The sequence below is a fragment of the Myotis myotis genome, unplaced genomic scaffold (assembly GCF_014108235.1).
Source record: "Myotis myotis isolate mMyoMyo1 unplaced genomic scaffold, mMyoMyo1.p scaffold_m19_p_10, whole genome shotgun sequence".
NCBI classification, from domain to species: domain Eukaryota; kingdom Metazoa; phylum Chordata; class Mammalia; order Chiroptera; family Vespertilionidae; genus Myotis; species Myotis myotis.
Window position 1 is genome coordinate 26,221,712 of NW_023416314.1, and position 24,569 is coordinate 26,246,280.

Consider the following 24,569-nt stretch of genomic DNA (forward strand, 5'->3'; position numbering starts at 1 on the left):
TGTTTTCATATTGTTGATGGTTTTGTTTGGTGTGCAAACCTTTTTAGGTTGACATAGTCCCATTTTTTCATTTTTGGTTTTGTTTCCTTTGCCTGAGAAGTTATATCAGAAAAAATATTATGAAAAGAAATGCTCAAGATTTTACTGCTTATGCTTTCTCCTAGAATTTTTATGGTATTCAGTCTTACATTTAAGTCCTTAATCCATTTTTAGTCTATTATTGTTTATGGCTTAAGAAGGTAATCTACTTTCATTATTTTTTGCATTGTTTTCTGTCCAATGTTCCCAACACCATTTATTGAATAGACTGTCTTTACCCCATTGTATGTTCTTGCCTCTTTTGTCAAGTAGTAGTTGACTATAAAGATGTGGATTTATTTCTGGGCTCTCTATTTTGTTCTATTGATCTCTATATATGTCTGTTTTTATACCAGTATCATGCTGTTTTGAATACTATGGTTGTATGGTATAATTTGATATAAGGTAGTATGATTCCTTCAACTATGTCCTTCTTTTTTAAGATTACTGTGGCTATTTTTTTTTTGGTGGTTCTATATAGATTTTTGGAATATTTGTTCTAGTTCTTTGAAAAATTCCAATGGTGTATTGGTATCTTGGTAGGCATTGTGTTGAACCTATAAATTACTTTCAGTAGTATGGACATTTTAATGATGTTAATTATTTTTATCTGTGGTCACAGTACATGCTTCCACTTATTTGTATCTTCTTCAGTTTCTTTGAATATTTGGTAAAATTCACCTATAAATCAATCAGGTCTCACACTTTTGTTTGTTGGAATATTTTGGTTACTGCTTTAATCTCATTAGTTGCAATTGGTTTGTTCAGATTTTCTATTTCTTCTTTTATTTATTTATTTATTTATTTATTTATTTATTTATTATTTTTTCCCCCCAATTTATTTAAACAACTGCTAGTTGAGGTTTCTGCTACCTGCAGATGAAATCATTCCTAAGTGATACCAAATCTCATGTTAATATCTTCCAAAATATTAGTTTTGTTTCCAAAAGTTATTGAATAATCTAGACTCCCCTTCCCTAATTTTAACTATATTTTTAAAAATCATGTACCGGTTCCTATATGCAGGCATACCTGTTCCAGATGCATCATTCTTTTCTCTAAGTCTGTCTGTTTAGTCCTATGACCCCCACTATACTGTCTTAATTGTTGACACTGACACTTCTTTCCCTCCTCTGTCCTTTATCCCTCACTTTGATTGCTATGTTCTTGGATTTTTTTTTTGCCAAATCACTGCTCTTACTTTATGCAGCCTTTCTTTAAAAAATTACAGGTATGCAGCTTGTTTTGTGTAACCATGATTACTACAGTTGTTTAATGCCGGGGTGATATCCAGCATGTAGAAGGGTTCAGGAATCTGGAGAAGGTGCTGCAGCATAAATTAATAAAGAGACTAGAAATATAATATAAATTTGTAATCCATGGGGGAGCCAGAGGAGCTTAGCGGTAGGAACCAAGTTCTCTGACTCTCTGGAACCCTCGCTCTTTATTAACACAATTTGTCCTAAGGCAAAATAGATATACATATCAAAGGTTAAGGTTTGGTATACAGTAGGCATTGTTAGTTTGGGGGGAACTGCTTTCGGCTGTTCAGGTGTTTGACCAGCAGGAGGCAATTACATGTAGATTAAAATGCCCTCAGCTGTCTGGCAACAGGCAATAATATATGCATCTTTTTCAGGTTTGGGGAAATGCCTTCAGCCATTCCAGTAGGTAATAACATGTATTCAGCCCTGCTGAATCCCCAAGTTCCATCATCCTTTTGATGGAACTTCTTGCATTTATGACATGCTGGAATTAGTTTCCGGCAGTTGTTCACTTTGGATTCTATGTTAGAGACTTCCCATTTGTCCTACCCTATGACTTACCCATTTACATGTTATTTTGGATGATAGTTTTTGGGAGGAGATGATTCAACAGTATTATTATTATTTTTTTAAATATATTTTTTATTGATTAAGATATTACATATGTGTCCTTGTCCCCACGTTACCCTCTACCCCCCCCCCCCATGCCCTCACCCCTCCGTTGTCCGTGTCCATTGGTTAGGCCTATATGCTTGCATGTAAGTCCTTTGGTTGATCTTTCCCCTTTACCCCCACCCTCCCCTACCTTCCCTCCAAGGCCCGACAGTCCAATCAATGCCTCTCCGTCTCTGGATCAGTCCTTGTTCATCAGTTTATGTTGTTCATTATATTCCACAAATGAGTGAGATCATGTGGTATTTATCCGCTCTCCAGATACATCCATGCTGTGGCAAATGGTAAGAGTTCCTTTTTCTTCTTCCTCTTCTTAAAGAATACCTTTGAGCATTTCATATAATGCTGGTTTGGTGGTGATGAACTCCTTTAGCTTTTTCTTATCCATGAAGCTCTTTATCTGACCTTCTATTCTGAATGATAGCTTTGCTGGATAAAGTAATCTTGGTTGCAGGTTCTTGCTATTCATCACTTTGAATATTTCTTGCCACTCTCTTCTGGCCTGCATGGTTTCTGTTGAGAAATCAGCTGACAGTCGTATGGGTACTCCCTTGTAGGTAACTGACTGTCTTTCTCTTGCTGCTTTTAAGATTCTCTCTTTGTCTTTTGCTCTTGGCATTTTAATTATGATGTGCCTTGGTGTGGTCCTCTTTGGATTCCTTTTGTTTGGGGTTCTCTGCGCTTCCTGGACTTGTAAGTCTATTTCTTTCACCAGGTAGGGGAAGTTTTCTGTCATTATTTCTTCAAATAGGTTTTCAATATCTTGCCCTCTCTCTTCTTCTGGTACCCCTATAATTCTGATGTTGGTACGCTTGAAGTTGTCCCAGAGGCTCCTTACACTATCTTCATATTTTTGGAATCTCTTTTCTTTTTTCTTTTTCAGTTGGGTATTTTTTGTTTCTTTGTATTTCAAATCTTTGACTTGATTCTTGGGATCCTCTTGTCTGCTGTTGGATCTCTGTAAATTATTCTTTATTTCAGTCAGTGTATGCTTAATTTCTAGTTGGTCCTTTTTCATGTCCTCCAGGGTCTCACTATACTTATTGAGGGACTCACTAAATTTATTGGCGGTTTCCATAAAATTCTTGAAAAACCTTATAAACGTGGCCTTGAACTCTATATGCAGTTGTTTGCTTTCCTCCATTTCTGCCATTTGTGACCTGTTTCTTTGTCTCCGCATTTTGGCTGCTTCCCTGTGTTGATAGAGTGGCTTTCTGTGCTAGGTGTCCTGTAGGGCCCAGTGTCTCAGCCTCCCCAGTTACCTGAGGTGGACACTCTTGTTGCACACCCTTGTGGGCTTTGCGCACAGTCTTGTTGTAGTTATGCCTTGGTTGTTGTAGGATCACTGGGAGGAATTGACCTCCAGGCCAATTGGCAGTGAGAATCAGCTGTGTCTGCAGTGGGGAGAACTTCTGTGCTGGAGACACCCTTCTGGGGCAAGACTTGCTTCAGTGGGGTTTTGGTGCTCACTGAGTCTGCACCCTGAGTGTGTCCCTTATGGATCTGAGGAGTTGTGATCTGGATGGTCCCCCTCTGACCACTGGGTAAAGTGGCTCTTGGATCTAAGGAGGTGCTAATTTAGCCTCTGCCTGAGGTTACCCAGCAGGAGCTACGAAGAGAACTGCAGATTCCCCTTCCTTTTTTGGAGTTTGGAGATGCCCTGATGAGGCTCAGCTGTGAAGCTATGCAAGCCGCTGTGGGGCCTTGGGCCTTCTCTTGGAAGTTCTGGGTCTGTCTGGCCTGGCTGCAGTTAGGTAATTATCAGGTTGCAACGGGCCGGGGCATTCATATGCAAAAGCCTCTGCCGCAGCCTGGGTGGGGCGGGGTCTCAAGGAATCAAAGGGCGGAGCAAGCATCTATGGTGGATCCTTAGCCCTGCCCTAAGGAGTCGCGAGTCTCAGTGTCCCGGTAACGGCTGCAAGCACCTCTGAGGGAAAGCCGCCCTCAAGTTCGCCCGCTGCCAGACAGTCCAGTTTCTCCCCGTATGAGTCCTGGGTCCCCAGAGACTTCACGGAACCAGAGTTTAGAGCCGTCGGGGAGCTTGTGACTCCCTCTGGATTCAAAAAGACAGCCGCGTCCTCAGGTGCCAGCCCCATTCCGCGCACACGAGCCCCCGTACCTCTGCACTTTACTTCCGCTGCTCCTCTGGCTCTCAGTGTGCTTTTCTTTCCTTCTAGTTTTAGAATTTACACTCAGCCAGCCTTCCTGTAGTTCTGGATGATGTCCGTTTTGTGTTCCTAGAAGATTTTTCAATTGTTGTGGGAGGCAGCAATTTCCCGGTGTTTATCTATGCCGCCATCTTAGTTTCTCTCCCTAGTTCTTCTTTTTTTAAAAAAATTCTCACCCGAGGATATTTTTTTCCACTTATTTTTTTTTTTTTTTTTAGAGAGAGTGTGGAAGGGAGAGGGAGAGACAGATGTGAGAGAGACACATCATTTGGTTGCCTCCTGCATGCCCTCAACCAGAGCCGGGAGCCTACAGCTGAGTTACATGCCCTTGACTGGAATTGAACCCGGGACCCTTCGGTCTGCTCTTTCCATTGAGCCAAACAGGCTAGGGCAGATTTTCTGTTTCTTCTTGATTCAGTTTTGTAAGATTTATGTTACTAGGAATTTATTCATTTCTTCCAGATTGTCCAATTTGTTGGCATATAGTTGTTCATAATATTTTCTTATAATTCTTTGTATTTCTGTGGTGTCAGTTACTTTTCCTCTTTGATTTCTGATTTTATTAGTTTGAGTCCTCTTTTAATTTTTTATTTATTTTTTGATGCATCTGGTTAAGGGTTTATCAATCTTAATTATTTTTTCAAAGAAACAGCTCTTGGTTTCATTGATCTTTGGTATTGTTTTTTTTTCAGACTTTATTTTGTTTATTTCTGCTCTGATGTTTATTATTTCCTTCCTTCTATTCACTTTGGCATTGTTCATTGTTCATAGTCTAGTTCCTTTATGTGTAATATTAGATTGTTTATTTGAAGTTTTTCTTGTTTCTTGAAGAAGGCCTGAAATGCTATGATTTTCCTTCTTAGCACTGCTTTCCCTGTGTCCTATAGATTTTGCGTTGTTCGGTTCTCATATGCATTTGTCTCAAGCTATCTTTTGATTTCTTTCCTGATTTAATTATTAATTCATTCATTGTTTAGTAACATGTTATTTAGCCTCCATGTCTTTGGGTATTTTTTAATTGTGATTAATTTTTAGTTTCATATGATTATGATCAGAGAAGATGTTTTTTATGGTTTAAGTCTTCTTAAATTTATTGAGACTTGTTTTGTGTCCTGACATGTGGCCTATCCTAGAAAATGTCCCATGTGCTTTTAAAAATGTATATTTTGAAATGCTCTGAATATACCTATTAAATCCATCTGTCATTTAAGGTTCCTGTTTTCTTGTTTATTTCCTGTCTATAAGATCTAGCCATTAATGTCATTGGGGTGTGAAAATCCCCTACTATGACTGCATTACTTCCTTTATGTTCATCAAGATTTGCTTTATATATTTAGGCAATCTATGTTGGGTGCATAAATATTTATAAGGACTATGTTTTCTTGCTAGATGTCTCTCCTTTATCATTATGTAATATCCTTCTTTGTTTCTTATTATGGCCTTTGTTTTAAAGTCTGTTTTGTCAGATATAAGTAATGCTGCCTCAGCTTTTTATTTCCCATTTGCATTTGCATGAAATATTTTTTTCCATCTCTTTACTTTTAGTCTGTGTGTATCTTTTGTTCTGAGATGGGTCTCTTATAGATAGCATATGTATGGGTCTTGTTTTTTTATCCATTCAGTTACCCTATGTCATTTTATTGGAGCATTTAAGCCATTTAAACTTAAAGTGATTATTGATAGGTATATACTTATTATCATTTTATTCTTTATAACAATATTCCTCAGTGTGTGTGTTTTTCATTTTTATTCTTCTTAAAGAATGCCCTTTAACATTTCTTGTTATACTGGTTCAGGGGTAATGAACTCCTTTAGTTTTTTGTTGTTGTTTTTGTTTGTTTGTTTGTTTGTTTTTGTCTAGGAAGCTCTTTATTTTATCTTAAATTTTAAACAATAGCCTTGCTGGTTAATGTAGTCTTGGTTGTAGGTTCCTGTTTGCATCACTTTTAATATTTCATATCAATCCCTTCTAGCCTAAAATGTTTCTGTTGAAAAAACAACAACAACACAAAAAACAACTTACAGTCTTATGGGAGATCCTTTGAAGGTAACTGTCTTTCTCTTGCTGCTTTTAAGATTCTCTGTCTTTAACCTTTGTCATTTTAATTATGATGTATCTTGGTGTGGACCTTTTTGGGTTCATTTTTTTGGACTCTGGGCTTCTTGGACTTATGTGTCTTTTTCCTTCACCAGGTTAGGAAAGTTTGTAGTCATTAGTTCTTCAAATAGTTTATTAATCCCTTTCTGTCTCTCTTTTCCTTCTAGTACCCCTATGTGCAGATGTTGTTATACTTCATATTGTCCCAAAAGTTTCTTAAACTGTCCTCATTACAATTTTCTTTCCTTTTTGGTTCTCTGATTGGGTGTCTTCTCCTACCTTGACTTCCAAATCATTGATTTGATCCTCTGCTTTGTCTAATCCACTATTTATTCCTTTCGTGTATTATTCATATCAGATATTGTATTCTTCATTTCTGACTGATTCTTTTTTATGGTTTCTATGTTCTTTTTCATGTTTACTATCACTTTTTTTAAAGATTTCATCCATTACTCCTCTATGTTCCTTAAGCATTCTTATAATTATTTTTTTTGAAATCTATATCAGGTAAATTGCTTGCCTCCATTTAATTTAGATATTTTTCTGAAGAATCCTCTTGTTCTTTCATTTGGGACATGTTTCTTTATCATCTCATTTTGGCTGCCTCTTTGTGTTTGTTTCTGTGTATTGTGTAGATCTATTATGTCTCCCATAGGTTGGCCTTACATAGTAGGTGTCCTGTGGAACCCAGTGTGGTACAGTCTCCATGATCACCTGAGCTCGGTGCTTCAGGAATGTCCCTTGTATGGATTGTGTGGGCCCTCTTGTTGTAATTAAGTCTTCTTGCTTGTTATTGGCCCATTTGTTCATGGGGTAGTCCTCAAGCTGACTCACTGTGAGGATTAACCCTGACCACAGTGTATGAACTCTGTGGGTATTGACCACATGAAGTGGAATTTACCTCAGTAGGGTCTGGAGCCTGTGGAGAGCTCTCTTTAATGTGCTGCTTGTGAAGCTAATTGGATCTTGATCTGATGTTTTCTGAAATCAACAAATCAAGATCCAATTGATCTGGGTAGGTTGGGTCTGGGTGTGTTGGTTCTGGGGACTCTTGGGAAAGATTTGGGTGCAAGTAAATAGCAGATGCCACCTGTGGTGGCCAACATGTTTAGAGCTTCAAAATGATCCACATTTTGTGGCTATTTATGCTGGGCATGGGTGTGCATGGGAAGGATCAAGGTGTGCACAATGGCTGGCTTCCACCAGGAGCAAGTTAGCAAAAGGCCTAAGGCACCCTGAGACCTGCCTCTGTCTGCCTCTACCTACCTCTGACTGCTGGGTTTATACTATGTCCGATATAGTCATTTAACATTATCTCCTCACACAACACTAGGACTTGTGATAGACTCCCCAAAATGTTCACACCCTAACCCCTGGAACCTGTGAACATATTACATGGTAAAATAAGTTATGCAAATTAAGGTGATAGATGTTAAAATACGGTGATTATCCTGAATTATTTGAGTGGGCCCAGTCAATCACATGAGTCCTTAAAAATGGAAGAAGAACACAGTAAAGTCAGTCAGAGATGTGAGAGAAGAAGATGCAGGAGAGATTCAAAGCATGAAAGGGACTTGACCCACTTTTATTGGCTTTGAAGATGAAGGAAAGGAAGCCAGAAGCCAAGGAATATGTGTGACCTTTAGAAGTTGGAAGTGGCTGTCAGCTGACAGCAAAGAAATAGGGACCCCAGACCTACAACTTCAAGAAACTGAATTCTGCCAATATTCTAACTGAGCAAGGAAGCGGATTCTCCCATAGAGCCTCCGAAAGGAACGCAGCCTTGCTGACACCTTGATTTCCATCTTGTGGGATCCAGGGCACAGAAACCAGGCAAGCCCATCTGGACGTTTGACCTACAACACTGTGAAGGAATAAATTGGTGCAGTTCTATATTGCTAAGTTTGTAGTAATTTGTTACATCAGCTAAAGAAAACAAATACAGTTTTTTAAATATATATATTTTTATTGATTTCAGAGAGGAAGGGAGGGGGAAGAGATAGAAACATCAATTATTACAGAGAATCATTGATTGGCTGCCTCCTGCATGCCCCACACTGGGGATGGAGCCCAGAACCCGGGAAATGAACCATGACCTCCTGGTTCATAGGCCAACTACTCAACCATTGAGCCACACTGGGCACAAATACAGTTTTATCTATAATTTCCAAATAAAAATGATAGGCATAGAAGGGTCAAGCTCACACAACTTGCAAGTGTCAGAACTGACTTTCAAATATGCTCTACTTTCTCTTGAATGTGTGTGTTACATGATGTCTTTTACTTTATTACTTAAGGGAGAGAAACGAATCTTAAATATTTTATTCATCTATCTTCCCCATATTATCTGCTATAATCTCGAATACACAGACATCCCAGGGGGTGAACATACCATATACTTTCCAGATCCCCCATCAGTGAAGGACTCAATGCCCTGAAGCTGAGTGTGCTGTCAATCACAACCTTTAGCTATCAACCCTCTCAGAGATTGTCCCAGCTACATAGCCGCCTTGCCCAAACATGTACTCTTCCCAGAGTAACCCACATAAAGTAATTCATCAGTATCAGGGTATAAAGGCCTGGCTATGTTGACCCAATTTGGGACAACACTAGAGAGTCTTTGTAGCTACAGAGCTTCCCATGGGGTCAGCTGAGGCTGTTGTTGAGTTTACCCTGCAGATCCATGTCTCCCTACCCTACTCTCTTTCCATCTCCTTCCTCAGGCATTTGGTGTGAACCCCAAGGGCACTTCTTAATGAGCGTTTTGCAAACTAATTTGCTTCTCAGAATCTGCTTCTCAGGGAACCCAACCTGTAACCTCTTGCCACCTAAACTGCATCCAATATTTAGGTATGGTCAATATATCTAAATATTGGATGAAGTTTATTTCTCCTATTAATTTGGGTAAAATATTAGCTTCTTGTCACACATTTCCAAAGTGTGCTGAGAGAGTATTATAATTGTGCTTATAATTTCTATTGCTCATTTTATGAATTTGAGGCAAAATGATGGCAAAATTTTTAAAGGATCTCATTTTGGTTGGTATTTTAATAGTTCACATATAACATAATAAAGTAGGCAGTATTCTTATACTTGCATGTATCAGGCAGTACAGGAACAGAGGTACATCAGCATGCTTAAACAAACCCCACACATTTTCTGATTAACTGAGAGGATTACATCGAAAGTTGGTGAATACCTCCTCCTCTTTTCCTCCCTGCCTCTGCAGCCTCACTCCCATGTTCCTAGCCTGTGAGTAAGTTAACTACATCGGGGTGTGAGAACAAAGGGAGGCCCTTCAGCAGAGGCCTTTTTTCTTCCTTTCTCTTTTTCTTTTCTTCTTGTTAAAATCACTTAAGCAATGTTCCAGGTACACATGATGAACTCTCTCTCCTCATGGCCTTCACGGTGTTTATCCTATGATCTCTGTACCCCATGCCTTTCAGGTACCTGGCCACTAGGTATAGCCTTATGCTATTTTCCAGTAACCATATGCCCTTTCAAGATATGTGGTCCAGAAGCAAAATTCTCTCAAGTGTCACATCTTGAGATCACAGTTTTTTTCATTCTCATCATTGCAATCTCCTTTTCTTCCTCCCTTTACAACTTGTTTTTAATGAAGATTCTCCTTCAATTCCCTTTGGAACATTTCTTCTCACTAAGTCTTCAAGAGCCTCTCTTTCCTGTAGTACAACTTTATTACATATTTATATGTTTTCCCCAGGAGTATTGCAGTCCATCATTGGGTTTTATTACATTCAGTTTCCGTTGGTATTAGCGTTACCTACTTTTACCACTGTTTTATGCCACAAAAATTAGAAGTACTAAGCATAGTAATATTTTTAACTCAAGCTAGCATTCAGACAGTTGATAGGTTTATAGTCAGTGAAAAGGAACTTTAACAACATATATATCTTCGATGCAGTGGTGAGCACTTGTCCCTTTGTACAGTCAGGAGGTAGAGTTCTCAGACATCAAGTCAAAGTCCACATTTAAATCCTCAACACTCAGCTTCTTATGATGCATGCAGACATCCTTGGCCTTTGAACACAATATATCCCATAATAGTTGTTTTGCAGTGGATGCTCATTTCCTGGAGAATTAAAGTTGCCTGCTAGCCTTCTAATGCCCTCTGCTATACTTATACAATAGGTCCATCTTTATGGGCAAAGTGCCTTTGTGTTTCCAGTGTCCAAGCACAGGCAGAACCATAAGTCATCAGATATCATAGCATCCTAAAAGTACCTCTGTTTCTTCCCGTTGGCAGTATATCCCAGCAGATTAAATTTTATCTCTTGTTTCATCTTATCTTTGGCAAGCCCATTCTGCAAAAGATATATCTTAACAGCAGCCAAACACAAGCAATCAAACTCAGAATTATATACCTAATTCTATTTCACCCCTCAATATAGCCATTGTGGCCAGAGTTATACTGTGATTCAATGCTTGCTTGTGTTCTGGTTGTTTGCTGTTGTCTCTATTATCAACAGTTTTTTTGTTTGTTTGTTTTTAAATTATCAACAGTTTTAAGATTCATTAAATTATCTTTTCCTATTCACCTGTATGCAATCTATGTTTCAATCTTGGTTTTACCTGCTCTCAGCCCATCTCCTGATAATATCCCTACAAATATTCTACTTCAAAATGTCATAGATTAAGTTGGTCAGCAGCCTCCTTGCTTCAAATTCCCTCCCTATTCTTAATGCTTTAGCTCCCTCCCAAGGATAAATTGGATGCGATGGGTACTCACTACTGAATACAGGTATTCTGGTATGCTACATCCTGGAGGCACCAAATTGGTGCTCACTGTAGTCTTCAAAATCAATAAGCTGAAGTTGGGCTGCATTTCTTCCTGGAATAGTAAGGAGAGTATCCCTCTCCCAATTTTAGTATGGCTCTATTTCACATTAGTATAAAATATTTATGTTTGCATCTCAATCACTTACAAAGTTTATAGTGAAACAACTCCTTTAGTTTTCTACTTATACTTCTTACTTTAACCCAACACTTATTAGCAAAAATATGAATCTATAGGACATTGAATAGGATACCTGAGAGTGAAACTAGTTTAAGAGTAGGTAGCTAACACTCAAAATATTTCTTGATAGAGTCAAATTCTGGTTAATAATAGGAAAAACCTGTTTGCTTAAGTCTCTTATTGTCTCAGTCTAACTCCACTTTTGGTGGACACCAGATGAAATTGCCCAGCCAGTGTGGCTCAGTGGTTGAGCATTGACCCATGTACCAAGCAGTCACCAATTCAATTCCTGGTCAGAGTACAAGCCTCAGTTGGGGGCTCATTCCTCAGTAGGGTGCATGCAGGAGGTAGTCGATCAATGTTTCTCTCTCATCAATATTTCTATCTCTATGCCTTTCCCTTCCTCTCTCTCTAAAAAAAATCAATGAAAACATACTTAAAAAAAAAGAACTTCATGAACTGAAAGTTAGGGGTAGATCTAGTTGGAATAAGTCATAGGGGACTGAGAAGAAAGGTGGTATGAAGAGCAAAGCAGAATTATCAAGAGATTGTCAAATACATATCAGTTATCAACACTAGGAAGCTGTGTGGATGCTAAGGTGAGGTTTGTAACCCTAAGCTGGTGGTCCTTTGCTTGGCTACTGCACATCACCTATGTGAGTTTCCGTGTTAGCTATTCTTAGCACTGTTGGACAGGACAGCCCATCATCACTTGCCTGCTCCATGTATAAGAACCTTCTAGTAGAAGGGCTGAGCAGCTATGCTACGCGATTTGCTTAGTTCACCTGAACTGTTTGTGCTGTGGCGACTCCTCACTTAGCTTCCCAGGACATTCCTAACCCTTGACATCAGAAGACAGTTTCCTTGACCAGTTGTAGTTTGGAAGGGATTTCTAATCCACCCTCATCATCTGCATTTGGGTAGGACAACACTGTAATAAAAATGAAGTCCATTACACAAAAATGAATTACACATTCCAACTCTTTCTGAAACAACTAGGAGCGTTATATTTCTGTTTTGATCTTGAAGGAATTAATATTTGTTTCATCAATATGTATCATGCTCTATTTGAACTGACATTTTTAGCGTTGGCTTTAATCTTGTTTGAATTTGATTCTTACCCTGATTGAAAAGAAAAAAATATGACTATAAGTGTAAGTGTAGCATCTTTCTGCTTAGCTGATTAAAATGTCAATACATACTCTAAGAAATCAAAGTATGTGACACATCAAATGCAGCGCAAGACAAATTATGTTTTTATTAACATTAATTTCTTGGCAATACTTCTTTCTCCCTGCCTTTTAAGACTTAACCTAATGCTTCCCAGCTATTTTGCATATGAAAACTTTCTTCTTCTTTTTTAATATGAGCAATGAATGCTTACTGGACAGTGCAAGTGGCACCATTGAGCCCAATTATGATCATCACACTACTCTTTGTTTGCCTGAAATGTACAGTACTTAATTGAAAATATTTACTTGTTTTTAATGTCCTTAAGTAGGTTCACTCAATATATTTACTATATAAACATTTATTTTGCTGTTGCCTGATTTGCATCACACTTTGCAAAAGGTGCTGAGGAAATATAGTGACTAAGGTATAGACTTTGGCATCAAAGGGCTTTTTGTCTAACATCAGGAGCTAGAGACACAGACTATAATAGACTATGTCTCTGCAGCTCTAAGAAATTGGGCTTGGTGGGTTTATAGTAGTTGCTAAATAAAACCTTATTGCATGATTAAGTAAATTATTTGTACCTAAAATATTTGGTTGATACCACTTACCACCAGCACCCATGCCAACCCTGTGAATATTAGTATGCCCAGTTTACTTTCAAACTGTTTTTCAGGCCTTTGATGAAATTTCCCTTTGCTTTGTCAGTACCATCTCCCAAATGGGACTCTTTGACCTTATTTGGCACTCTTAGAAAATGTCTCAGTATGAGAGTTTTGCTCTGGAGCAAAGTCAAAAAGGCTGTCTCTTTATTTGTCCCTTTAAACTTATTGACTTCTCACTTAAGGATTTATTTAAGTGTGTAGATAACTGGAAGGCTACAAGATTCACTCATATCCTCTTTGACTGTCATCTGTTGGTTTTCAACTTTAAAAAAAGTTGGTGACATGTAGACATATATATGAGCTTGAGCATTCTCACCATGGCATTGTGGACATGAAAGGACCCAGGAAAAGGGAAAAAGTCCTTTTTAGCCAAGTTAATTTCTGTGTTGCCTAGTTTCCTCTATAAAACTGTAAAATAGGGATGCTATTAGTACCACTTTCACACAGTGTTTGAGAAAACACTTTCATTTAAAATATTTGTGCTAGGAATAATGCCGGACACATACAGGAGTGGGTAAAAGTAGGTTTACAGTTGTATGGAAAAATACATGCAGATTCTTATTACAATAGCTTTATTAGCTGTGTGTTTTGCATACTAACAATTTTAACCTATTTTTGCTCACTCCCTGTATAGCTATTGCCAAGTTAATCATTATTATTTCATCTCTATTACTGTATATGGGGAATCTGGAGTTTGAGAAAATCTCCTTCATTTCCCATAATCTCTCACCTACAGGCATGTTGTCATAGTTGGTCTACACAGGAAGCCAACTTGGACCCAGAGTTCAGGGCACAGCATTTTATTAGGAAGTGCCCTTGTGATCCAGACCTGTGGTAGGAAAGGAAAGGAAGCAGCACTAGGCAAAGGAGTCACTGCCATGCAGACCTGGTGAGAGCCCTGACAAACCCCACAGGGTGCTCCAGAACTAAAATGGCCAACCCAAGTTGCTCACTATTGGGCCATGACCACCCCACCTCAGCCATTGAATGTGGGGAGTCCCTGGAAGGATGTGACTGTGCTAGGGGCACTCTAATCTGAGGCACCTCCCAAAGGGGATGACAACCCCTTCGTAGAAGAGTCTACAGATAGCACTCCTGGAAATGGGGAACGTGTCCTTTCTTGTCCAGATGGTTGTCTCTGTGTTCATCATGCGTGTGCTCAGATTGCCCTGTAGGAGAGGCAACAGGAAGCGGAGATTACAGCACTGACTCTGGTGCCAGATTTAGAGACCTGACTCTGTCCCTCACTCTGCAAGTTACTTAATTTTTCTGTCTCTTTCCCTTACCTGCTAAATGAAGATGGTGAGACCTATCTTATAGGCCATTGTCACACTAGATCAATATTTATAATCCTAGGCTATTCAATAAATGTCAGCGATTTCAACATTCTACAGTTTTGCAAAACAGACAAATTTATTTCTAGTATACTGTTTGGTTTTCAAACCACTTAAGAATACTCATCCCAATTTTTGTTTAGAAAAAGGGGTTACCATAGTTTCTCTGGACATTTACTTTAAACTTTCCTCCTTATATTTTATACTGAGCCCATTTACTTTACAATCTGGTGAAAGCCCAAGATTTCTTCCTTGGAAAAATAAAATCTGACAGATATGGTGCCTCATATTCACTCTGTAGAATGACACGTAAAATGTGACAGTCCCCCCTGCCCCCCAATAAGCTAACCTTTTGCATATTTTACTATAATTCTAAAAAACTTTATCATTTATTATCTGTAATATTTCATGTATATGTAATTAATATAGAAGTGGAAGAGGGCATGTATTTTCAGCATTTCTTTTGAAATTTAGTCTCTTAGTAAGTCAACCATTGATTTTCTATAATATATGTCATTCAGATGTCCACAGAGAATACTAGACTGTATCGCAGTCTGTTTTTGTAATACCCAGAAGCAGGCATGCCCTAAGACACCAGCAGTTGTAAATATATCTTTTCAGGAGCTAGGAGGATACAATGACATCACAGTTTAGACTTCATTTTGAAAAAAGGAATTCTTTTTATTCTTTAATTATGTCAATGGAAATTTCCTCTAAAGGTATTTAATAGAGAATATATAAATTAAGAATCTCAGAAGATCATTTATGTTTCTTAATCCAATTATATGCAGAAGTGACAAGTCTCTGAAGCTCCACACTCTGGATTCCAGGAGTGGGGAAAGGAGGACTCGAGGGAAGGGAGGAGCTGCTGCATGGCAACCAATGTCCCTGAGGAAGACTTGTGTCCGCGGTGGAGGGAGTGAGTGTGCTTCTTGGAATTCAGGAAACACCTATCTAGATGATGCTTTTACCCAGTGATTTTCAACTGGTGTGCAGCGGGAGGCCCACTGGTGTGCCACAAGAATTTTAAAAACATGCAATACCTGTCTAGTTAGGGACACTGACTTCTTTTCCCTTAGATTGTAAAAAAAAAAAAAAAAAAAAAAAAAAAAAAAAAAAAACCAAAAAACAAAAAAACAACCCACAAAAAACTAGCCAATACAACAATTTTTTTGCCTGGTAGGCAAAAATTTTATTTTTTGTTGTGCTGCAGAATTTTAGTAATTAGTTGGTGTGCCACGAGATGGAAAAGGTTGAAAATTGCTGCTGTTACCCAATACAGAAAAGCCCCTGGGGCAGACAGGAAGATGTGCAGAGTAAATTTCCCTTCAAGAATGAATTTGCAGACAGTGAAGTTAACTGACAACCTCTAGCTGCTAGTATTGTCAGGGTGGCCTCAGCCTTTGAGTGGAGGTCACATCATCCTTGGAGTGGCCCTTGGCCAAAGAATGGGCTGAGATACAAGGACCTAACGATTCCTGCTGAACACAGAACACTTCTGATAGGGAATAGTTACTCCACAATTTCCTGTTTGGCTGGCAGAGATTTCCTGTTTGGCTGGTTTGAGAAGTCAATGAGTTGTAAAGCATTTAAAGAATACTGGGGAGGCCCTAGCTGGTCTGGACCAGTGGATGGAGCGTCGCCCTGTGGACTGAAGGGTCCTGGATTTGATTCCGGTCAAGGGCATGTACATTGGTTGCAGGCTTCCCCCAGGCCCGGGCCCTAGTAGGGGCTTGTGCAGGAGGCAACCAATCAATGTGTTTTTTTCACATCAGTGTTTCTGTCTGTCTTTCCCTCTCTCTTCCAGTCTCTCTAAAAATTAATGAAAATATATCCTCCTGTGAAGATTTAAAAAACACACAACAACACAAAAAATTAAATAATGTTTAGCTCTAGCCGGTTTGGCTGAGTGGAGAGCATCGGCCTGTGGACTGAAGGGTCTCAGGGTGAATTCCAGTCAAGGGCACATGCTCCGGTTTCAATCCCCAGTATGGGGTGTGCAGAAGGCAGCCAATTAATGATTCTCTGTCATCATTGATGTTTCTACCCCTCTCTCCCTCTCTAAAATCAATAAAAAAATATATATAAAATGCTGGGAAGGTAGAAAGTTCTCAATTAATGTTAATGATATTATACAGTGGGAATGTTTATGGTAATAGAATGCTTGCTACCTGATAAGGTGATTCTTATTAGTTTTAGAAATTTTCTTTAATGGCCTTTCCAACTTCTCTATCAATATATCCTATCATAGAAGCCTATTTATTCTGTTTTTTAAAAAGTACATTTTGCCCTGGCTGGTTTTGCTCAGTGGATAGAGCGTCGGCCTGAGGACTGAAGGGCCTCGGGTTCTATTCCAGTCAAGGGCACATGCTCAGGTTGTGGCCTCAACACCCAGAAGGGGGCGTGTAGGAGGCAGCCAATTAATGATTCTCATCATTGATGTTTCAGTCGCTCTCCCTCTCCTTTCCTCTCTGAAATCAATAAAAAGGCATTTTTATTGATTTTAGAGAGGAGGGTAGAGAGAGAGAGAGAGAGACAGAGAGAGAGAGAGAGAGAGAGAATTATCACTAGGTTGCCTCTTGTATGTACCTCAGCAGGGGACCCAACCCTCACCCCAGGCATGTGCTCTGACCGGGAATTGCACCAGCGACCTTTTGGTGCACTGAATGAGCCACACTGGCTGGAGCCTATTTACTCTCTTCAGAACATTTAATCATCTCTGAAATTATTCTCCTTCAGTTTAATTGTTGTTGTTGTTTACCTGAAAAGTAAAATCTGTAAGGAAAGGGGCTTTTTCATCTTATACAGTGTTATTATAGTCCTAGTTCAAGAACAATGCTTAGCACATTCTAGTTGCTTAATAAATATTTATTTATTGAATGGGTGCATTGAGTGAATTGTGTAAAAGTTTTTCTTACGTTGATCCAAATTTGACCTCACAATTTTACTTACTAGTTTCAGTTCAGCTGTTCCTCCATAGTAGTGGCAGTTGGTTTCCAAATGCAGCAGCTAAATCTACCTCACCAGGTGAAAAATATATACAGTGGGGCCTTGACTTACGAGTGTCCCAACTAACGAGTTTTTCGAGATACGAGCCGTCTCTCGGCCGTTTTTTTGTTTTGAGTTGTGAGCTAAAATTCGGGTTATGAGCCAGCTTCAGATACCCCACCGCTAGTTGGCGCAGCAAACGTCACAGTGAACGCCACAACATCAGCCCAGCATCACATGTCTCACTCGTTCACTTTAAGATTTGACATACGAGTAATTTGAGTTACGAGCTCTGTCACGGAACGAATTAAACTCCTCAGTCAAGGCCCCGCTGTACCTGCGTTTTAAAGAAGTCATTTTTAAGTTTTCTCTATCTACCTGGGTAGCACTCAGTGGTCTTTCAAAGTTTATATGCCATTAGGAAAGCCTTCCTTACAAACATATAGAAAAGTGAAACAAAACAAAATAAAATTAGTACCTCCAGAAATGTTATTTTTGATGCATTGATATAATGATTAATTGATTTGGTCTAAATAATCTGAGGCTAACTTCTTCATAAAACTTTGTTTATAAAATAAATACTCATGAATCCTTACTGATACAAATAAGTGATTGAATAAATAAATAAATGGGGAAAATAGACAAATCTCTCATGCAGAAGAATTCCAAATAATTTATGTGAATACGTCACTCTCAAGGAGGTGGAGCAAAAGTCCCTCTTCTTTAAGTATGGGCTGTGCATGGTGATATTTTTTCAAAAAGTACAGTATAAAAATAGGGTGGGGAAATTTTACAAATGATAAAGCTGATAGGCACTGCCTCAGCCATGTGGTCAAGGTCAACATCAACAGTGATTAGTCATATTTGTAGTATGCATCCTGAATGTGATCTGATAAAAATGGCATTTCATTTCTGTGATCTTCTAATTATGATGAAACCCATTCTAATTATAATGAAAATATTATTAAAATTCAATTGAGGGGCATTATATAAAATATCTGATCTGTATTCCTTAAAATAGCCAAAGTCATCACAAACAAAACAAAAAATAGAGAAACTGTCACGGCCTAAAGGAGCCTAAATGGCTAAAGTTACATGATATCTTGGATGAGATCTTGGAACAGTGAATGAGAAATGAGTAAAATCTAAGAAAATCTGAATAAAGCATGGGTTTAAGTTAATAATGTAATACTGGTCATAACATTAATTAAACAATAATTAAATAGTTTAATTGTTGTGATTAATTAAACAAATAATCACCAATGTTATTTAATGTACCATATAAATGTGAAATGTTAATAGGAGAAATTGAATGTGGGTGTATGGGCACTCTGTATACAGCCTTCTCAACTTTTCTATAGATCTAAAACTATTCTAAAATAGAAACTTTAATAAAAAATAAGTTGAAGTCCCCCAAAGCATTTGTTGACCAGAGCGTTTTCTCATCTGTCCTTTTGTTCTTATTGATTCTTACAATTCCCCTTCCCACTTATGGTAGGTGAGTAAACTTCCTTTCCCATTGCCTCTGGCCTTGGCCACATGACTTGTTTTGACAAATGGAATTGAGCAGAATGTGTGTGCACAGTGTGGCTCAGTGCCTCTAGCTCAGTGATGGCGAACCTTTTGAGCTCGGCGTGTCAGCATTTTGAAAAACCCTAACTTAACTCTGGTGCCGAGTCACATATAGAAATTTTTTGATATTTGCAACCATAGTAAAACAAAGACATATATTTGATATTTATTTTATATATTTAAATGCCATTTAACAAAGAAAAATCAACCAAAAAAATGAGTTCGTGTGTCACCTCTGACACGCGTGTCCTAGGTTCGCCATCACTGCTCTAGCTCCATCCCTCCACCATTCAAACAGTATATCCCAGATAGTGGTTACACCTTTTGCCTGCATTCCAGAATAAGAAAACAGGGGTAGCTGAATTGAGCTCAGCCAAGCCAAGCTGCATACAGTTCATTAGCACTCCAGCCATATCATAGTCCTCATATGATATGAGTAAGAAATGAATGTTTGCTGCTATAAACCACTTAGATAATGGGAACATTTGCTACTAGAACAAAAGTAGATGAATACGCTTATTAATACCTTTCAAATAAGATGCGGTTCATGTACTGTCTCCTTGACAAAGCCTTTCTTAAGTGTCTCTATGACTCATCTATACTTTCCAGATTTACCAAATAAAAATAAATAGTCAATGCATTTGAAATATATGTATGGCCTATCTTGATTATAAGCTCCTTAAAGCAAGTTTCAACCTTATTTATACATCCATACATCCAGCAATATATATTGGGCCCATGTTATTCCTAGGGCTTTATTAAGCTTTTAAATTACAAGAGGGGACAAAAATTAAACAAGTAATCACAATAACAAATGTAAAACTATAGTTCTAACCAATGCTATCTAGAGATACCTGTGCATGGTCCTCTGAGGATCTATATATGGGAGAGTTGACCAAGTCTTAAGTCCAAGGTATGAAAACACTTTCCTGAAAGAGTGAAGGAAGAGGCAGAAAGATTGGGAAGAGTAATCCAGCCTTTGAACAACCCATGCATAGGAGTAGCTAATGTGTCTGGGAAGAATAAAGTTATTGTGAGATGAGATTGGAGAGGTAGGTGGGAGACACACATGGAATCTCTTCCCCTAACATTATACTCGGTGTCACACACTTAGTATGTGCTCAGCAAATAATAATGACCATGTATGGCTTGATTCAGGTTAGCTGAACTTTCTAATAGATACTAACTGCCTGTGGCCAGGTGATGGAAATGCAAATGTGAATAAGACATGGCCCGTATCTTCAAGGAGCTCATTTTCTAGAGGCTATAATAATCCAGTAAACTATCAGCCACAGTCGAATTCTGTGCTACAAAAAGGCCAATTCCAACTGAGTGTTGAAAAAAAGGGAATTGCTTTATCGACGTAGAATCAAAACAAATGTTAAACAACCAAGCTGCAGGAAAGACAGGAACACAGCTAGTCTCAAGACCTGGAACTAGAGACTCAAATGATCCTAGAATTCTTTCTGTCCCTAGTATCTATTCTTTAAGCATTTTAAATCAGCTTTCTCTCCGTATGGATATATTGCTGTCTTCAGTTTTAAAGTTCTACATTTTCTGACTTTAGGCATCAGAGAGACTGTATTGACATTCTTTCTGCTTGAGCTTGGCCCAGTGATCCATTCTTGGGCCAATCAATCAGGATTTGGGTCACAGAATCATATAAAATCAAGACCATTAAAACCATATGAAAGGAAGGAATCCTGACACACACAGCAACACATACACATCTCAAAAAGATTATGGTAAATGAAAGAAGCTAGCCCCCAAAAAGCTATATTTATTATAATTTTTATATGAAATTCTGAAAAATAGAAAAGTATAGTGAGAAAAAGAAGAAAACAGGGGTAGCTGAATTGAGCTCAGCCAAGCCAAGCTGCATACAGTTCATTAGCACTCCAGCCATATCATAGTCCTCATATGATATGAGTAAGAAATGAATGTTTGCTGCTATAAACCACTTAGATAATGGGAACATTATCTAAGAGATAGGAAAAGGGGATTGAATGCAAAGGAACATGAGGGAACTTTTCAGGTGGATGGAAATGTTCAATATTATGATTTTGATGGTGGTTACACAATTTTATAGATTTGTCAAAACCCTTTAAATTAGACTCTTAAAATTGCTAAATTTTATTGTTTATAATGTATAAACAATAATGCTGACTTTTTAAAAAGCAATAAAAACATGTGAATGGGTGGCAAGTAGTCCCAAGGGAGAGAAGGTGGCGGACAGAAAATACCAGCTATGTCCACCACAAATACAGGTTGGTAAAGCAGTGATTCTCAACCTGTGGGCCGCGACCCTTTTGGGGGTCGAACGACCCTTGCACAGGGGTCGCCTAAGACCATCGGAAAACACATATATAATTACATATTGTTTTTGTGATTAGTCACTATGCTTTAATTATGTTCAATTTGTAACAATGAAATTGGGGGTCACCACAACATGAGGAACTGTATTAAAGGGTCGCGGCATTAGGAAGGTTGAGAACCACTGTGGTAAAGTCTCTGATGGTTACGACTGATAAAACAAAGAGCTATTCAGGGGTGGGGATGGGGCTAAGAGAAGGTATTGATTAACAATTAAGTGAAATGGTGTCAAATGTTTGCTTTATCTGTGATTGAGAACAAGGTTAAAAAGCAACAACTGTTCCCATGAAGATCCCAAGATATTGGTGAAGTTCAGCTAAACAGACATTTTAAAGAATTTACCTAGTTTAAAAAAAATGCTGTATACACAGGACATGTTGAAGGAATGGAAATGGAAATGGGTTGGGAAAGCCAGAGGTTAAAAAAATAGAATGAACTGAAGGAGAGAGAATTTCTGTTCTACAAAGAGGAAGGCTGAGTTTCTCAGGCAGAAAGGAATGAAGAACCCTGTTCCTTTCTACAAAGAAGACCAGAAAACGGGGAGGCAGAGTTTTAGTGACGTTTCCAAAGCTACAAAGATTTTTTCAGAAAAGAAAAAATGATTTCCTTCTAACTCTAACTATACCCCCACCTTTATAACTGCCAGCATAAAATGGTTACTATTGGGTTCTACCTCATTTGCTTAAGCTTGAGCTTACTTAAAAATTAGGTAGAGCATAGCAGAGACTTTCTTGTTAGAATTACAAATAACTAAAACTTATTTATGGCTAATACTTCTTTACTCTTTACTCTTGGAGAGTGCCCTTTCTCATTAGGGAATGCGCAGGAGACACTTGAGATCATTAAGAGCCTAGCAAGGGCATTGCACAACCAGGAACTGAAGTCTACAGCCAGAGTAAAATTGCTGAATTTATCTTGACAATTGTGTCTTTTAATTATTTCAAACTTTGCTCACTTGAGTAAAACTGTGTGGTGTGATTTAATGAGCTCTGGAACAGCAATAAAAAACTTTGCTTCTCATGACTGTGCTCATTTTTTTTGATTCGGTAGATATTTATAGAGCAGTTGCTGTATGCCAGGCATTGCTAGGCATAGAGTGCAAAGGAGGAAACACCTACCCTCCTGGAGCTAATGGTCTAGCCGGCTAGCAGGCAGGTGGACAGTAATTAAACATGTGGTATAAGAGTTATGTTTGTGCAAGTGAAGGGAACTGTAAGAGCTGATGGCAGTGCGGCTAAAAGTGAAAGGTGTTAGAAGAAAGGCATAGAGACTTCCTAATGATGTTAAAATTAAGAGAGGAAGAGAGAGCAAGGGGAAGAGAAAGAAAGTCTGGAGAGGAGGGAAATCATGCCTGCTTAAGAAAATGAAAGATGCTTATTGTTTGAGAGCTTTACCCAAGAGCGTAGAGAAGGTTCACTTGGAGAGCTCACCTGGAGTTAGACTATGAAGAACATTATGATTCAACTAAAAGAGATTAAATTTTATTCTATCTAGTTGTTTGTCTCTAGTTTTCTTAATTTCCCTTGGCCTACATTTTCACATTTGTACATTGGAGATTATATTGGACATACATTATTTGTGTGCTCAGTATTTATTTCTTTGGAAAGTAAATTCTTCTCTATTTAGCTGTTAATTAATTACCCCCCCAACTCCCAGCTATAGGCATACCACATGACATCAATCAGCTGCCTCCTGCACACCTCCTACTGGGGATGTGCCCACAACCAAGGTACATGCCCTTGAGTGGAATCAAACCTGGGGCCTTTCAGTCTGCTGGCTGATGCTCTATCCACTGAGCCAAACTGGTTAGGGCTGGCAATATTTCTTATATAAAAATATATTTTATATATTTCAGAAATAGAAATCACCCTCAAGTTTTCCAGTATCTGATGTATTTTTCCCAGGTTTTTCTTCAGTAAGCCACCTAGATGGAATGAGTAAAGTAAAAACAGCATTGGTTTTCCACCCCAGAATTTGGAATCTTCCCTTCAAACACAAAAGTACAGTATGTCCTCACTTAGTGTTGTTGATAGATTCTGTGGCTTTATGTCAGGGGTAGTTAACCTTTTTTTCTGCCAGCGGCCATTTGAATATATGTAACATCATTTGAGGGCCATACAAAATTATCAACTTAAAAATTAGTCTGTTATATTTGGTCAATATTTAATTAACTCACCCCCAATGCTTTGGCAGAGCCAGACCAAATGATTTCCAGGGCCTTATATGGCCTGTAGGCCAGACATTTCCTACCCCAGTTTTATGTGAAAAAACATATAATGAGACCAATTTACCATAGGCTAATTGATCGAAACAAGAGTTAAGCTCCTATAGCATCTCATCAACATTTTAATGAAATGACATTGAATGAAACAAAATTATTGGATAACCTGCTGTATCACCCTCCCCCAAGACTTTATTGTTAGAAACCCCCCAATGTAGTGAGGCTGGAAGTCTCTTTTAAGAGCTTATTACATACATTCTGAGAAGTTAAAATATAAATGACAGTTTATAACACAAACTATAATATGACTTGCATACAAGCTGTACTAAATCATGCCAAGCAACATAAATTACATAAGCCCAAATTACTTTAACAGCACCCCATTTAGGTCCATATGTTCCAAGATAAGACCGCGGGTGAATTGGTTTAACCTAACTCTGAACTCATGTGTTTCAAAGAGAAGACCACTGACTGTCCCACTAATTTGTCTTGTTTATAAATTCTCACAAACCCCTGTCTAGGCCATGCTTACCAACTTCTGCTCAAAACCACTATGTCTACCTCCTCTCCACCCCATAATCCTATAAGTACCTTTCCTTAAATGTTTCCTTTTGAGAACTATGTTTGTCCTTGTTAATGTTGTGTTGTGGCTTGCTCAGCAAACTTAATAAACTGGGCTCTGTGTGATTAGTAGCTATCCCTGGTGACCTCTGCACCGGGCTTAGATCATTCATACACATTGGCACTGTTTTTCTCATCATCCTTCATGGTAACCACAGTGTGCTTTTTTGCTCTTAGACTTTAAATTCCTTTTTAAAAAAAAATTATATTTTTATTGATTTCAGAGAGGAAGGGGCAGGGGGAGAGACAAATAGAAACATTAATGATGAGAGAGAATCATTGATTGGCTGCCTCCTGTAACCCCGCACGTGCCCTGACAGGGAATCGAACCGTGACCTCCTGGTTCATAGGTTGACGCTCAAC